The following is a 19,716-nucleotide window of genomic DNA, read 5'->3' on the forward strand; positions in this document are numbered from 1 at the left end:
TAATTTCATTTTTTTCTTTAATATACACTATTTGGTCTAGGTATTTAAAAAAAAAAAATTCACTTATTTTTAAACAGGAAGTGATCCAGATTCTACAATAACTTACAATGGATATGAGATTGATTTTTACACCAACACACCTTCCATAAGCCAGCCTGAAGCTGAACAAGTTTGTGCTGAAAATGGGGGAACTTTGCTTATAATTAAGGATTCAGCAACACAGAATGTTACTTACTCTAAAATCTTAGAACTTAACTATGGGGCAACTGGTGGCTGGAGTTCTGGTTATTGGCTTGGTGCAAGTGGTTACTCAGATCCATACAACTATACTTGGAGTGATGGATCTCCAGTACCTGAATATGGCGCAAGTACAACCAACAATTATGAGAATTGGAATCCTTCTTATTACCCTAGGTATAACCCAGGATATCTTCGAATAAGATCACAAAATGGCTATACACCTGGAAGTTGGTATGATAGAAGGACAAATTTGCCTGGATATATTTGCCAAAAACGTAAGTTTAAAGCTTTATAATTGTATATAAGTTAAATGTTTTTGTATAACTGTTAAGTATTGGCACTTTCATACTATAAAATTTTATTATGTTATATATTTAACATATTTTTCAAATAATTTTTTTCTTAATTTATATTTAACCTAATTATAATAAATATAGTTTTTTTTTTAATAAATTGGTATTATACCATTTCTTATTTTTACAATTTTAATAATTCTGTATTAACCACCAACACTATCTTCGACAAAATCAATTATTTTAATAAGTAATCACGATGTCTTGTTTATTTGCAGTTATATGTGTTCCTAACCCATGCCAGAATGGAGGAACTTGTGATGACAGTGGATTAATTAATAAATGTTATTGCACAACAGGCTTTGCTGGCTATCAATGTGAAATTGGTTTGTAAAGATTTATTATTTTGTTGTCTACTTTCACTACCAATAAATTTATGTTGTAAACCACATTAAACTTTTAAATGAAAATTTGGTAAAAAATATCTCATAATGTGTAAATATTATGAATAATGATTAAGAAAAAAATATTAAGAAAGGAAAAAATTTAAAAAAAAATATTAAGAAATTTTTGCAATTTTGCAATACGTTGAAATTTTTGCTATTTTTTTTAATGTAAAAATTTTATTTGTTAAATAGAATGATAGAGAAAGTAGGTAATATTTATTAGGTAGCAAATAAAAGGTCACCAGGCAATATTAAACTAAATTTATTAAATTTAAATGTCAAGCTATAGCCAAACATATTTGTAATTTGTTAAATTTTGTTTATTTTCAATTTTAATTAATAACGTTTTTACTATTTTAGAAATTCTGTTATTTTAATTGTTAATTAAAGTGTTTATATTAATGTCATAACGCATGCATTGTCTTTGTTCCCATAATGCACCTTCTTTATCATTAACACTATTTATAAGAAACTATAAATAAATGCCAATTCGAAGCAGTTTAAACCCCTTTAAAAATTCACCATTAATATAACACAAAAGTAACATCCAAAATTCCACAAGTTATTTAAACACCTAAATATTTTCAATTAAATATAAAACCTCATGCCAAGTGTTTTGCAGTGTAATAAAACGACCTAAACCATTTATTAATAATTTAATACCCAACAAAAATTTTTGCCATTTTGTTATTATGTTTGCTTGCAGGTGCAAACTATTAAAATCTTGGTATATTTTAATATACAAATCTAATAAAAACTAGTAAAGCCTTTTGATCTTTTTTTTAACAAATTTATTTTTGGCAATAATAAGCTCACTAATTTAAAGAACAAAATTTGGATAGAACAATAGTTGATGCTGAACCTATTTATTTTTGTACCATAGTAAGATTAAATAAATTAATTCATGGTAAGGTTAAATATATTAAAGTTGGGGTGGAGAAAATGTTAAAAAAATTAAAATTTTACTGTTTTTATATATTTAAGTTAAAGAAATGTTTAAATAAAAAGAGACTTTTTTGAAAATGAATTTAAATTTTTTTGGTTTTGTTTTAATTTTAAGTGGTTTTACAACATGCAAAGGTAAGAAATACATTAATTCCATTTTTTTCTTGAATATACACTATTTAGTCTAGGTATTTAAAAAAAAATTACTTATTTTTAAAAAGGAAGTGATCCCGATGCTACACTAACCCACAACGGTTATAAGATTAATTTTTACACCAACACTGACCCAATAAGCCAGCCTGAGGCTGAACAAGTATGTGTGGCCAATGGGGGAACTTTGCTTATAATCAAGGATTTAGCAACACAGAATGTTGTGCTGTCTAAAATCTTAGAACTTAACGATGGGGCAACTGGTGGCTATTATTCTGGTTATTGGCTTGGTGCAAGTGGTTATTCAGATCCATACAACTATACTTGGAGTGATGGTACATCTGTACCTGAATATGGCGCAAGTACAACCAACAATTATGAGAATTGGTATCGTTCCTATGAACCCAGGTATAACCCAGGATATCTTCGAATAAGATCACAAAATGGCTATACACCTGGAAGTTGGTATGATAGAAGGACAAATTTGCCTGGATATATTTGCCAAAAAGGTAAGCATTTCTAGTTTTATATCTGTATATTAGTTTAAATTTTATTTAATATTTGCATGTTACTACTCTTACAATACAACATTAACATTTAGCATTGTTTAAACACTTTAAAATACTTAATAATTGTTTTTGTAAGAAGCATTTAAAAAATTTAAATAAATATTAAATCACTGATTTTGTACAAAACCAAACTATAAAAAATAGTTCATGATTTGAATAATGTCCATGTGCATATTAAAAACTAAAACTTTTAATGTTTGTTTATATAGTAAATTGAAATAGAATAGAGCAAATTAAAATAACCATATTTTTAGATCCATGTTCTACTGACCCATTATTCAAATATAGTACACATACTTAACATTCTTTAATATTTAGATCCATGTTTACCTGAACCATGTCAAAATAATGGAACATGTAATCGTAATGATGATGGAATGGGACACACTTGTACTTGTGATACTGGGTTTAGTGGTTCAGATTGTGAAAATGGTAAACAAAAGGAAATATTGTAAACCAACAATTATCTTTTATTTATTTATTTAATTTCAGATCCATGTTCAACTAACCCATGTCAAAATAAAGGAACATGTTATCGTTTTGATGATGGAATGGGTTATACTTGTGCTTGTGAAATTGGGTTTTCAGGTGTAAATTGTGCAAGAGGTTTGTATTTTAATATGCAAATGACCATTTTATTTTTAACTTACTTAAATTAAATATTGTCCTTTACAAATTCAATTATTAATAAAACCTTTTTGAAAAAATTAAACAATATCAGTTTTTTCAGTATAACCAAAAAAATAACAGATTGTTATAATAAATAATAAAATCTTGTTTTAATCCTTGTTTTTTTATTTTTTTAAGATTAGTCACATAAGATTTATTTTTATTTATTATTTCAAATTAGTTATCTTTACAGATGCTTGTGATCCTAGCTCATGTATTAATAATGGAACTTGTGTTCGAGATAATATTGGTGATCTTTATACTTGTCAGTGTCAAGAAGGGTATAGTGATGAAAACTGTGAAATAGGTAGTTACCTTGTACTGAATAAGATAATTATTTTAAAAAAAATATTTTTGTTCAAGTTACAAATAAATATTTTGTATTTATTGTTTAGACCCCTGCACAAATCAAACCTGTACAAATAAAGGAACTTGTAATATTATTGGTTCAACTTATCAATGTGATTGTAATGATGGATATAGTGGAAATGATTGCGAAACAGGTTTGTTTAAATGAGCAGTTTAGAACATAATATTCCCTATTGCAACTGTACTATATGTATTTGTTTAAATCTTTTTAATTCATGCATAAATAATAGTTTAACTGAGTAATAAGTATATTAGCTATATTTGCAAGGGTATACATAAGATTTAGTATGAAATAGGTTAACATTTGGGAATTAAAAATTTAAATTCAAAAACTAACCAACTTTGTTTTAAACAATTTAGGCAACTAATAATCTTGTTAAAAACATTTTAGATCCATGTGATCATGATAATTGCCTTAATAATGCAACTTGTGAACGTAACGATGATGGTTTAAACTATATTTGTAATTGTACAGCTGGGTACTATGGACATCATTGTGAAATGGGTAAGTTAGTTATAGTTTATATAAATTACTGTTTTTAGAACAATTACACTTAGTTTGGTAGTAAAAAAATTTAAATTTAATTAATTTGAGCAGAGTATAAAATCAAGAAAATTAATATTTTTACAGATTCTTGTGATCCTAGCCCATGTATGAATGAAGGAACTTGTGTTCGAGATTATATTGATGATCTTTATACTTGCCAGTGTCAAGATGGTTATAGTGGTGTTGATTGTGAAATAGGTAATTTAAAATTCAGTCATTTTGTAAGCACTAAAATAATTCATTAAAAAATTAAGTTTTGAATTCTATTTGTTCAAGTTACAGATAACTATTTTTTTTGTTTAGATCCCTGCACAAATCAAACATGCACAAATAGAGGAACTTGTAATATTATTGGTTCAACTTATCAATGTGATTGTAATGATGGATATAGTGGAAATGATTGTGAAACAGGTTTGTTAAAATAAGCAGTTTAGAAGACTATATTTCCTATCGCAACTGTACTATATGTATTTGTTTAAAGCTTTTTAATCCATGCATAAATAATGGTTTAACTGAGTGATAAGAATTTTAACTATATTTTTAAGGGTACACATAAGATTACAGGGTGTTGGTATGAAATAGGTTTACTCTTGAAAAATAAAATTTCAAATTCAACAACTAACCAATTTTGTTTTAAACAATTTACGTAACTAATAATCTTGTTAATAAACATTTTAGATCCATGTGATCATAAAAATTGCCTTAATAATGCAACTTGTGAACGTAACAATGATGGTTTAAATTATACTTGTGATTGTACAGCTGGGTACTATGGACATTATTGTGAATTTAGTAAGTTAGTATTTGTTATGTGAATTATTTTATTTTTAATGCATAAATGTATATTCAGTTATATATTAAAATATAATTTATTTATTTAGGTATGAATTATGTTTTTAGATAAAATAAATTATATTTTTAGATGCTTGTGAGCCTACCCCATGTATAAATAATGGAACTTGTATTCAAGATAATATTGGCGATCTTTACACCTGCCAGTGTCCAAATGGTTTTAGTGGTGTAAATTGTGAAATAGGTTAACTTGAAATTAAATTATTTTAAAAGTAACAAAAATATTTATAATTTTTTTTTGCATTTTACAGTAAAAGCTAATTAATAACTATGTTACTAATACTTGTCATAGATCCATGCACGAATCAAACATGTACAAATAGAGGAATTTGTAATATTATTGGTTCAACTTATCAATGTGATTGTAATGATGGATATAGTGGAAACGATTGTGAAACAGGTTTGTTAAAATAATCAATTTAGAACACTGCTTTCTATTGCAACTGTACTATATGTATTTGTTTAAATCTTTTAATCCATGTATAAATAATTCTTTTAATGGGATAACAATTAATCTAAACCACATTGTAATTGTACACTTGACATTACAAGATGTCAGTTGTTAATAGGTTTACTATTAGAAATTCAAAAGTTTAAAATCAACAATACGCCAATTTAGTCTTAAACATTTCAAGTAAATAGGGTCTTGGTATAATTTTTAGATCCATGTGATCATGAGAATTGTGTTAATAATGGAACTTGTATTCGTGACAATGATGGCTTTAATTATACTTGTAGTTGTATGACTGGGTTCTATGGATTTTATTGTGAAATGGGTAAGTTAGTTATAGTTTATATAAATCACTGTTTTCAAAACAACTATGCTTAGTTTGGTGTTAAATTAATTAAAATTTTATTTATTTAAGCAGTGTATAAAATCAAAAAAATAAAATATTTTTTCAGATGCTTGTGATCCTAGCTCATGTAAGAATGAAGGAACATGTGTTCGAGATAATATTGGTGATCTTTATACTTGTGAATGTTTAGATGGTTATAGTGGTGTTGATTGTGAAATAGGTAAAAATAAACTAAATTTTATTTTATTAGCACTAAAAATATTTATAAGCATCAAGTTGTGCAAAATTCATTAATTTTTAAAAAAGTTTACAATTCTACATGTTAAAATTACTAAGAGATATTTTTGTTGATTGTTTAGACCCATGCACAAATCAAACTTGTTCAAATAGAGGAACTTGTAATATTAATGGTTCAACTTATCAATGTGATTGTTATGATGGATATAGTGGAATGGATTGTGAAACAGGTTTGTATAAAAAGCAACTTATTACTCCACATAACTTTAAATTGTAATAAAACAGCTTAATTTATCTTCATACAATACACTTAGTCCAACGGAGTGTTACATTTAAATTACTAATTTTTCAAAATTACAAACTCAAATTTAACAACACACCAATTTACGATACAATTCACCCAGTAACTTGATGTAAGATGTTAAACATTTTAGATCCATGTGATCATAATGATTGTAATAATAGTGCAACTTGTGCGCGTAACGATGATGGTTTAAATTATACTTGTGATTGTACAGCTGGCTACTATGGATATCATTGTGATATTGGTAAGGTGTTATAGTTAAATAAAATATTATATATTAATGTAAGAATTCGCATTTGGCTGTAAATTTATATACAGTTTACTAGTTTAAGCATGGTAACTATAAAAATGAAATATATTTCAGATGCTTGTGATCCTAGTCCATGTATAAATAATAGAACTTGTGTTCGAGATAATATTAACGATCTTTATACTTGTCATTGTCTGCCTGGGTATAGTGGTGTAAACTGTGAAATAGGTATACTTGAAATTTAATAACTTTAAAAGTACCCAAATTATTTATAAGTTTTCTTTTTTGCATTTTACAAAAATAAACATGTTACTTATGTTTGTAATAGATCGATGCACTAGTATAACATGCACCAATAGAGGAACTTGTAATATCACCGGTTCAACTTATCAATGTGATTGTAATGATGGATATAGTGGAAATGATTGTGAAATAGGTTTGATAAAAATTTTACTCTATTTACAAAATGGGTGGTAAACCTATTAAAATTTACTTATTTATAACTCTATAGATCCTTGTGAAACAAATAATTGTCAAAATAATGCTACATGCATTCGAGATGCTAATGGTTTAAATAATACTTGTACTTGCCAACCTGGTTACTATGGGTTTAGATGTGAGAATGGTATGTACAATTTTTAATAGTGTTTCTGTAATTAGAATAACATTTTTTCTATGTAAAATTCATATCAAACATAAAAACATAAGTATATTACAAAAACAAGAAAGATTTACAGTTCTTTCCTTTGTTTTAAAACTGACAACAGTATTATTTTAGATCCCTGTACCATACAACCATGTTTTAATAATGCAACTTGTAATGTTACTGAACCAACTTATATGTGTGATTGTCTGGATGGCTTTTATGATAAAAATTGCTCAACAGGTAACTGTTAAAAGTATAATTTTGTGTAACTATAAATTAAGTATATATTTTTACTAAACTGTATAAGTAACAGCAATATTGTTAAAATACTCAACTTCAGGAAGTAAATAATTGATTTTATCAAAAAAATATCTCAAACACATAAACATAATAAAAGCTAAGTTTTAATCAAATCATGTAATTTTTAACACTTTAATAATAAAAACCAATACATTTAAAGATGCATGTTTACCCAACCCCTGTTATAACAATGTTCAATGTACAAGAAAAACACAAGGTTTATATGAATGTAGTTGTACAGATAATTATGAAGGAATTGACTGCAGTGAAGGTATGGAAATTTAAACTATTTTAAAATTATAAACCAAGGTTAAAAATCATTTTTGACAATATCAATATTTTTTACAGTTATATTTGAACTACAACCTGATCTTGAATACTCATTATTTGTGAGTCAACAGGAACCTAGTTCATTTCAAACAGCTTACTATCGCAGTATTGGACATGGAGGAGGGTTGGTTATTATTAAAGACAACACAACACAAGATGCACTTGAAAAGTATTTAAGAAAATATTCAAGTAGAAATATTTGGATTGGGGGACAAAATCAAGAAGGAGGTAATAGGTTTTGAGCGCGATTTCATGATTTATTAAGTTACTTTTTATTTATAGAAGTTACTTTTTCAGGCCAAACCCAGCAGTTTTTGTAAACCCATTCTTGAGGTTGTTTTTACCATTCGTAATATTTATATTATTTCTATTAAGTTTGGAAATGGTTAGACAACAGTGAGATACCAACAACCCCCTCTAGTGATGATTATAGTAATTGGGAAGCTCTAGAAACAAGGATAGGAAATGAAGGAAATTGTTTGATGATTGACAGCTCAAATTTTAAATGGAAACCACAAAGTTGTTCAACTTTGTTGGACTTTGTAGTTGAAAAATCCGGTATTGCATAAAATTTTAAATTTGACTTATTTGTATATTATACTTGTTTCTAACTTTTTGATGAATATTTCATTTTACTTATGTAAAACTTTATTTATAAACAAAATAATATTTTCATTAGTTGTTTGAACTCATAACCCAAAAATCTTTTTAAATTTTTTTAAAATTTAGATTCACAATCAACTATTCCAATATGTTCTGACTCAAAGTGTAAAAATGATGGAATTTGTCATGAAAGTGGAGTCCATTTTTCTTGTGATTGTTTAAGTGGTTATAATGGTGAAGTGTGTGAAAATATTATACCAGTTGAAGGTTGGTTAAGAAAATAGTATTTAATTTTTTTGTGTACAAGCATACAACTATATAACTTAAGCGCACCGTTCTAACTTAGTTACAAATTCTGGAATAACGTTAACTTTGAATTATTTAGTTAGGCCTTTATAAAAGATATTGACTTACAAAAACATTAAGGGCTCCAAAAGGTTTAATAAAAATCCACCAAAATAAGCAAACCTGAATAACTTCAATCTTTAATTTTAAATATCTGCAGACCTTACACAGTATAGTTTGAGCTTTCAGTTTAATTTTAAAATTACTTTATTTATGTTTAGGTAATAATGTAATAATTTACATTGTGGTAGGAGTATCAGTTTTAATAATTATTGGTGTGACTGGAATTTGCATTTGTAAAAAAAGGTAAATTAATAAAATCATAAAAAAACTGTTTAATATGATTTAAAGTTTAATTAATAAATAAAAATAAGCCATTTTTTTAATTATAGAAAAACAAAAGCATCAAATTCCGAAAGACCTCGGTTAAACATTGGTAAACTATTAACTAAATTAAATGACATTTTTTATTAAATGATAAACTCTAATAAACGATTAAAATATCAGTGATTTTGTTAAAATATTTTTAGAGGAGAATTCTTATGAGGAGATTGTTTTAAAAGTGAATTTTAATTATGAAAGTTTTACGATCAAGTTAACTGATATTCTGGCAGTTTATTTAAAGCTATCAGGAAACAATCAACAACTTAAAGAACAGTTTCAGGTTAAGTTACTAATTTTAACCATGTATAAACCGTATTAAAATCTTTTTAGCCTACACACAACATTTAGACAAACTTTAAAATTAATATCAAAATATTCCGGTTGTATAATGTTGTTAACAACTATCAATCTTACTTTTATACTAAACAGAAGTTGGAGAATGCATCAACAAAACTAAAAACAAGTTGTTCAGTTGCTAAGAAACAAGAAAATAAAACACTAAGCACTGCAATACTACCATGTATGTATAAAATTAATAAATTCTTAGTTTAAGTTTATAAAATGTTACGTAGCTTATGCCAACTACATTGTAGTTTTAAAATTATTTTGTTTAAGATAACTGCAATCGAGTAAAATTAAAATCCATTGAAAACCAATACATCAATGCAAGTTATATTAACGTAAGTTGTGCAACAACGATATCAATATGTTTATACATTTGGAAATTAAATAATTCTATTAAACAAAATTTTTTATTTAGTGTCCTGGCCAACGAAGAAAGTTTATAGCAACCTGCAACCCTGTTTCACAAACTGTTACTAATTTTTGGCAAATGGTGTTAGAAGATGATTGTAAACTGATAGTTATGTTGGCCAACATTGGGGAAAATGGAATGGTATTTTTTTTATTGTTTACATGGGCCTTGAGTAAGGCTCTATAACTTATATGAACTCCTGCTAAGCCAACACCTATTCAGCAGCTTACAGTAAGCGGGTAGTTATATGCAATAATATCCAAAACTGCAGCAGGCAACTTGAAACCGAGTCGGAGTAACTGATGTTACTCTATGTTTAAATCGTGAAGTCAACCTTCCCACATTAAGATAAATAAATGTGAAAAAAAAACATTGGCAGAAGAGTTTTTTTTAAAGGCAGCGTGTTGTAGTCAGAACTTTTGGTTTCACTACATAAGGTCCTGGGTTTAGTGACCGCTGCCGTTGGGTGAAGGACTGTAAACAGATGATACTCTATGTTTAAGTCATAAAGTCGACCTTTTGACATTAAGAATAAACAAATACAAAAAAACATTTTTTTTGTAGAATATTTAGTATAAATGTTTTATATTTATTTACTCTTGATGTAAAAAAAGAACTAAATGGCTTAAATTTAAAGTAACAATTTTTACCCAATCCAGTCTGAAGTTGACTTAGTCAGTTTGAGATATTGCTTATTATAATTACCCAACACTTAATCTGCCAATTGATTTTAGTTGGGCAAAAAATTTGTACTGTTTATAGCTATTTTAAACCATTGAAAATTTTTAAACAGAACATTTATTTATCAGGAGCAATGTAATAAATACTGGCCAGAAAAAGGAGAAACAAAACAATTTGGAAATATTAATGTAAAAACAAAAGATGAAGTTGTATTTGATGGATATGTGAAAAGAACTTTTCTCATTAACTTTGTGGATGAAACGTATAATAGTGTAAGTTTATTTGAAATGAATTTTCAGTTATGTCATGAACTATAACACATTCAAAATATATTGATAAAAAAAAGTATGACTCAGCCTAAGATAACAGTTTTGTAAATGTACTTTGATTATTAAAGAATTTAGTAAATAAAGCGTTTTGGTAATCCATGACAGTCTTAGTCTGTTTAACCAAAAAAATATACACAAAACAACAACACTTTTGTCATTCAACTACTTTAGAAAAATTGAAAAAATGTTTTTTTTAGATTGTGCAAACAGTGACCCAGTTTTAATACACAACATGGCCAGACAACAACGTTCCAATCCTAACAACTCCTTTTATCAGGTTTTATCAACATATAATGAAGTTAAATAAAACTTATCAACACCAAACACCAATAACTGTGCACTGCAGGTAAAAATGTATTTCTTCCCATACTTTTTGGTTTTTAAATCAACTGTAAAGTAGGCATTTTTATCGGTAGTGTTTTTTACATGTTTATTAAGGTATGTTGTTATTTTTTTACCAATTTTTAACTTTTACCAGTGCTGGTGTAGGTAAAACTGGTACTTTTATTGGGTTTGATTGTTTGATGCAAGAAATAAATCAGAAACAAACTGTAAATCTCTTTAAAACAGTCATTAACCTCAGAAAACAACGAGTTTATATGGTTCAGACAAAGGTGCCATTATTTTTTTTATTTTTTTTACTGTTGAGCATATTTTAACAATAGCATACCTAGTACAAAAAGTTCAAATCTTCTACATTATTATTAATAATATAGTTTTAAATTAAACATTCTTTTTTTGTTAAATACAGGAAGAATATCTCTTTTTGCACAAATTAGTTGCTGAACTTAAGGTATATGGTAACACTGATATTGATTGTAAAGATTTGAAAAAACAAATGAGAAAAGCAGACAGGTATTTAATACATTTTTGCCCCAATTTTGGTTAGAATCATAACAATAAAATTATCAATTAAAAAAGAACAAATAAACAAAAGATTTTCAATATAAATTAATAACCTGAAAGAGTCCTTTACAAATTTTAGGCACAACAAGATTAATGAGGAGTTTAACAAATTGGATTTAATTAAACCTCAAAATGCAGCAAATAAAATTGCCACAAGACCTGAAAATATTGAGAAAAACTTAAACAACAAGATTTTGCCATGTAAGCTAGGTTGTTTTACCCACAGAAAAGTAATATATACAAAAAGAGATTCCTTTTATTTAACTTTTTATTAATTTAGATGACCACTATATTTGTTTTCTTCCACCTTTGCCCAACAACACTATCCCAGCTTACTACAATGCCTCAGTATTCAATGTAAGTTACAAAATAGTTTAACAAATATATGTTTAATAACATATACAAAATTGTAAATAAACTATTACAACTCTTTAACAGTTTGGTACAACACCAATAATAGCAGCTCAAACACCAACTAACATCAACTTTGTGGAGTTTTGGCATTGTATCTGGCATCAAAGAATACAAACCATTGTCATGCTAGAACAGGTAAAACAAACCCATATTTAAAACATTAGTTTTTTTGTACAGTTAGCACAGCTGTATAGCCTAGAAACTTGAAAATATTTTAAACACTGACAAATTAAATTTTAATTTTAAATTAATTTTAGACTAAAAAACATCAGTATTGGCCATATAGAATCAAGGAAACAAAAATGTTTGGAAATTACAAAGTTACTTTGGATTCTATGGAACAAGTGACAACTTATGTTACCAGAAGAAAATTTTTACTTTCCCTTAATAATGTTAAGGTAATAATAAAAGTTAATTTTTTTTAAATAACAATTATATTAATAAGGAAATAATAATTTACTGTTAATAGAAAATAAAACATTAACATCAACAAAACACCACAAAAATTAAAAAAAAACAATTATTTACATAACTTAACCTCTCAACTAGCAATTTGATCTTCCTGAATAAAACGACAAAACTAAAACATTACTTAATCAACTATTTCTAAGGTTGAAATCACTCATTTTCAACTAGCAAACCTGGATGATCATTTATCTTCTTCTAACTGTGGAGTGATAGTTGATTTAGTGGACAGGGTTTACAAAAGTTCACTTACATGTGGGGGCAGCATTGCTATACATTGTAGGTGGGTTACATTTAATTATTTATTGCTTAATTATGTACATAAAATTGATATAAAGAAATATGTATCAGTATGCTTTTGTAACCTGTATTAAGAAATATAAACAAAATATAGGCAAAAAACAAACCAAACCACTATTAAAAAGTAGAACTCCACTGTCAAGTAAAAAATGCTATATCCTTATTTTTTTAAATAATTTTAATCATTTATGTAAAGCTCACATTTATTGCAACTAGCTTTGAATTGTATTTAGTGAATATAAAATTTTGTATTTTTTAATAACCAAAACAATGTTTTAACAGTGATGGAGCAGGACGGACAGGAGTGTTCATTGGAGCTTTAAACTTGATTGAAAGAATTAAGAATGAAAAGAAGGTTGATGTTTTGAGGACTGTTAAGGACATGAGAGATATAAGACCAGGAATGGTGGAGAATTTGGTAAAAAAATTTATGTTTTAATTTAGTCTATATTATAAAGAGTATCGAACATATATACTTTTTACATAAATAGTAGTAAAAAAAACAATTTTATCATAAAAACAAACCAATTTATAAAAAATCATATTTAAGCCAAGCAGTTATATAATTCAAGCTAAATCAATAATTAAATAGAACCATGTAAAAATCAAAACAAGGTAGGTTTTTCCTAATAAAAATTATATATTTATTTTTAGAAGCAATATAGCTCACTTTATGATATTGCAGACTATTATCTAACATCATTATCAAGTTATCAAAATTTTCAACCAATAAAATCCCCAAAATATTTAAATAAAGCATGAATTAATTTTCTTAATTGTTTCTAATTTTTGCCAATACTACTAGGTCTGTACTTATGTATTGATATTAAAATCTTACAATTTAACTAATCACACACTTGTTTTAAATATAGTGAGTACACTTAAATTTTTTTAAGGAATCAGTCCAGTTGTATTTTTAATAGATTATGCAGTATAATTTACATTAAATGTATATGTTATATACCATTAAAAAATTGCTAAAATTTATTATTTCTGATGCAAAAATCTTGTTATGTAAAAATTCAAAACAAAATATTTGTTCATTTAAATCAAAAAAATATTTAAAAACTTATGTAAGTAACTAATAGTTTTTTATTACAAAACAATTATAAAAATTAAAAATTTAGACAAATAAACAACATATAAAAAGTTATAAATATTTTATGCTACAATTCACTAAAATTTAAACAACTATTAATTAATATTTTGCTAATGGTTATAAGAAAATATAATTCTATTGAAAAGTAAAACATAAGAACCAATTTGTTATTTTGAAAATTTACATTAAACATTCTACATTGAGTTATTTAAACACTTAAATCATGTTTTATTAAACTTATAAAACGTTAAGCCACACACCAAGTGTTTACTATGTAATAAAATGACGTGCTTTACATTGTTTAACAACCTTCCATGCAAACAAACATCTTAACAGTTTCTCTATTTTGTTTGTTCATGTGTTTGTGCAAATCAATAAAATCGAGTTATTTTTAAACCATGAGTACAACATGAAAGTAGAGAGCACACTGATCTTGCATTTAACAATATAGTTTCTGGCAATAACAATCTCAAAAAATTAAAAAAAATTTAATGATGAAAAATTATTTTCTACAAAAAAATATTATTATAATATCAGATTAGTTTGATAGTTTGAAGTTTTTTCTCAGTTTAAAAAAAAATATTATTTTGGTTTAGAAGATTAAACAGTTAGTTTAGATAGGGTAAACTTTAAAATAGTTAATTAATGTTATTTAATTTTTATCTAAAGTATACTTTTACAATAATGCTGTAAAAATATTTTTTTTCTGCAAAATGACTTCGAAATTATCTTCCTTAATATTGGGTATTTTGTTTATTGCTTCTACACCATGTAAAGGTAAGAACTAAATATATATATATATATATGCGTATAGTATTTTTTAAACTTGTTATAAAAACTACTATTAAATTTAAAAATATGATCTCAACAGGAACCCTACATGCTAACATAACCCACAATGGATATGAAATTAATTTTTACATACATTCAACTTCTATAAGCCAGCCTGATGCTGAACAACTTTGTGTCAACAGTAGTGGAACTTTGCTTATAATAAAAGATTCAGCAACCCAGAGTGCTGTTAGAGATGTACTTACTGTTACAAATGACCAAACATCTGGTGGGTGGGCTTCTGGTTATTGGCTTGGTGCAAGTGGTTACTATGATCCATACAACTATACTTGGAGTGATGGTACACCTGTTCCTGAACCAGATACAAGTTCAACTGATGGTTATGAGAATTGGTGGGTCGGATCAGGTGTTAATCCCAAGTATAATCCAGGATATCTTCGAATAAGATCTTCAGATTGTTGTACTCGAGGAAGTTGGTATGATCATGATGGTAACTTTCCAGGATACATTTGTCAAACAGGTAAGTGTCAGGCAATTAATATTTTAAAAATACTTTCGTTTATATTTTTTGTTAAATTTTCTAATATTTTTCTATTTTCACCCAAATCATGTCGAAATAGTGAATCATGTAGTATTTTTTTTTTAATGGCAATATTTTTAATTATGTAGATGTATGCAGTTTTACACCCTGTAAAAATGGGGGAACATGCATCCATGATATGAATGATGATGGTTATATTTGTGATTGTACTCCTAGTTATATTGGTCTAACATGTGAAATAGGTTTGTTTAGTTGTAACGCTTTAAATCAATTAATAAGTGGCCTGTTGATTAGGTATGATCAATGTTACATTACTGATTTTAATTATGTAGATGTATGCAGTTCTACACCCTGTAAACATGGGGGAACATGCATTCTTGATATGAATGATGATGGTTATACTTGTACTTGTACTCCTAGTTATATTGGTCTAACATGTGAAACAGGTTTGTTTAGTTGTAACGCTTTAAATCAATTAATAAGTGGCCTGCTGATTAGGTATGATAAATGTTACATTACTGAATCTTTAATTATGTAGATGTATGCAGTTTTACACCCTGTAAAAACAGCGGAACATGCATCCATGATATGAATGATGATGGTTATATTTGTGCTTGTACTCCTAGTTATAGTGGTCCAACATGTGAAACAGGTTTGTTTAGTTGTAACGCTTTAAACTAATTAATAAGTGGCCTGAAGTTTAGCATGGGTATGTTACATTACTGAATCTTTAATTATGTAGATGTATGCAGTTTTACACCCTGTAAAAACAGCGGAACATGCATCCATGATATAAATGATGATGGTTATATTTGTGATTGTACTCCTAGTTATATTGGTCTAACATGTGAAACAGGTTTGTTTAGTTGTAACGCTTTAAACTAATTAATAAGTGGCCTGAAGTTTAGCATGGGTATGTTACATTACTGAATCTTTAATTATGTAGATGTATGCAGTTTTACACCCTGTAAAAACAGCGGAACATGCATCCATGATATGAATGATGATGGTTATATTTGTGCTTGTACTCCTAGTTATAGTGGTCCAACATGTGAAACAGGTTTGTTTAGTTGTAACGCTTTAAACTAATTAATAAGTGGCCTGAAGTTTAGCATGGGTATGTTACATTACTGAATCTTTAATTATGTAGATGTATGCAGTTTTACACCCTGTAAAAACAGCGGAACATGCATCCATGATATAAATGATGATGGTTATATTTGTGATTGTACTCCTAGTTATATTGGTCTAACATGTGAAATAGGTTTGTTTAGTTGTAACGCTTTAAATCAATTAATAAGTGACCTGCTGATTAGGTATGATAAATGTTACATTACTGATTTTAATTATGTAGATGTATGCAGTTTTACACCCTGTAAAAACAGCGGAACATGCAACCATGCAATGAATGATGATGGTTATACTTGTGCTTGTACTCCTAGCTTTAGTGGTTCAAATTGTGAAACAGGTTTGTTTAGTTGTAATGCTTAAAAAGTAAATAGTATGTGCCCTGATGCCTAGTTTTAAACGGTACTATTTGATGTAATAGTAAATTTGGCAGATTTAGTATTAACCTGCTAAGCTTTAAAACAACTACTTTATAATTTTTTTTTTAATTTTTTAATTTAACTTAAATGTAAATTTAATCTTGTAATAAAAGATGTATGCAATTCTATCATTTGTCAACATGGAGGAACATGTGTCCATGAAAATAATGAAGATGGTTATGTTTGTAGCTGTAAACCTGGTTATAGTGGGGATCATTGCCAAGACGGTAATTTAATTAAATTTACTCCTCACTTCTTTAAAAAATACCACCATAATTTTAATGCTTGCTAATTAAACTGTACTCGTGTCCATTTAAATCAAACCTTTACTTAATTTGTATAAGGATGCAAGAACACAATACAAGTACAGCTCAAGCACAAACTAAGTCTAAATAATCAGCTGGAAAGTACAGATTTAATGGCAAACATTTTAAATAAGCTGTTTATTGGATTGTGTGGCATTACAATAATAAACAAGGGGTATAGTTCCAAAAAAAAAATTAAATACCATTTTTTAATAGATCCATGTAAGCATGAACTTTGTCAAAATAATGGAACTTGTGAACGTGATGCTGAAGGTTTAAATTACACTTGTGATTGTCTACCTGGGTATACTGGTCACCATTGCCAAATAGGTTGGTATATTAATAGTATTGCAATTTAACAAAATGTTTTAAATAAATTATATAAAACACAAATAATTAATCAAATTACTTAATTTAATATTATTTGTGTAAAAATGTCATTATTTTTACATTTTTAATGCTTAATTAATGATTTATAAGATGTTTGTGATTCTTCACCATGTCAAAATGAGGGCACATGTAAACATGCCAACAATAGTGATAACTATCTTTGCGAGTGTGTGGATGGATATGGTGGTGTTAACTGTGAACTGGGTAATTTATTTTTTAAATAAACAATAACTCTGTATTAAAAAAAATAAAGTAAAAACAGACAAAATAAGAATATAGTGGAAATTAATATAAAGTCTGTTTTTGTTTTCTTTTGTTATTTGAAGTATTCATAGTTTTAAATATTGAAAATATTTAAAATGTTTAGACTTTAATAATAATGCAAACCAATCCTCTTTAAGTTACTGGCAGCGTGGTGTAGTGGTAAGTAAGAACACTCACTACACCACAATAAGGTTGTGGGTTCAACCCCCACTGCTCTCAAGCTGTAGCGCCCTTGAGCCAGGCGCTATAAACGATTCCTGCTGAGCCGGCACTTAATCAGCAGCATAATTACCGGGCTATATAATATCCCGAACTAATAAAGGCAACTCAAGAGTGGGTCAGAGTAACAGTTGTTACTCTATGTTTAGGTTGTGCATTCGACGTTTTCACATCAAGGATAAATATATAAAAGTTAATGTAAAAATTAATACAACAGATCCATGTCAACCACATCCATGTCAAAATGGTGGATCTTGTAAACCAGCTAAAAATGGTCTAAGTTATACTTGTGAGTGTATGGCTGGGTTTTCTGGTACGAATTGTACAGAGGGTTAGTAACTAAATTTATTTACTTGTTTTTCAAAATTATGTTATAGTTTTGGTAAAAACAAATATTTAACTAAATTTTAACCTATATATATTATAAGAGGTACATTCTCTGACTAAAACACTAGAAAAACCAAAAAAAAATTAAAAGTTTTTTTTAATAGATTCATGTTTCCCTAATCCTTGCTTTTACAATGGTATATGTAACCATGCTGAAAATGAAAAAGGTTATATTTGCGATTGTCAACCTGGATATAGTGGTTCAGATTGTGAAACAGGTGAATAAAATAATAGTTTTTATCATAAGGCTTTATGTGTATTAAAAAAGAGAACTGTTAATATTACTATAATAACACATAATCTAAAACTTTTAGACCCATGTGATCATGATAATTGCCTTAATGGTGGAACTTGTAAACGCAATGATAATGGTTTAAATTATACTTGTAATTGTAAGCCTGGGTACTATGGAACTACATGTGAAAATGGTATGTATTCTGTACTCAATAAACTTAAAAATTTGTCAAAAAGATAAACATGCTGTAATAAATACATATGTGGCTGGGGGCAACATAGAATTTTTGAAATTCTAATATCTCTTTTAAATTAAAACTGCATTAACTTTCAATTAATTAGATTTAAAAAAAAATCAGTACATTGCATATTTTTAAGTTTTCGGTTTAAAAACACTATTTTAGCAATTTTCTGGAATAGTCAATTATTTTTTTGTTTGTAAACAAAAACTTAGGTTTAAATTAATATCGACAGCTGTGACCTTAATCTAGTAATCCAATACTTTTTCATTAAAGCTCTGCCATTTTATTTCAGATCCCTGTACCATACAACCATGTGTTAACAATGCAACTTGTCATGTTACTGAACCAACTTATATGTGTGATTGTTTGGATGGTTTTAATGATAAAAACTGCTCATCAGGTAATTTTTGGGTTTGATGACTATGTCATAATATACTATAAAATCTTTGTATAAACAATAATATTTATGGCATGCTTTTTTTAATCATGAAGTTATTTTTGTCATTTTTCTTGTGCATTAATGTGATATATATTGTATATCTTTTACTTATTTTCATTAATGCTCAAAAAA

This window comes from Corella eumyota, chromosome 1 (genome assembly GCF_963082875.1).
Source record: "Corella eumyota chromosome 1, kaCorEumy4.1, whole genome shotgun sequence".
NCBI classification, from domain to species: domain Eukaryota; kingdom Metazoa; phylum Chordata; class Ascidiacea; order Phlebobranchia; family Corellidae; genus Corella; species Corella eumyota.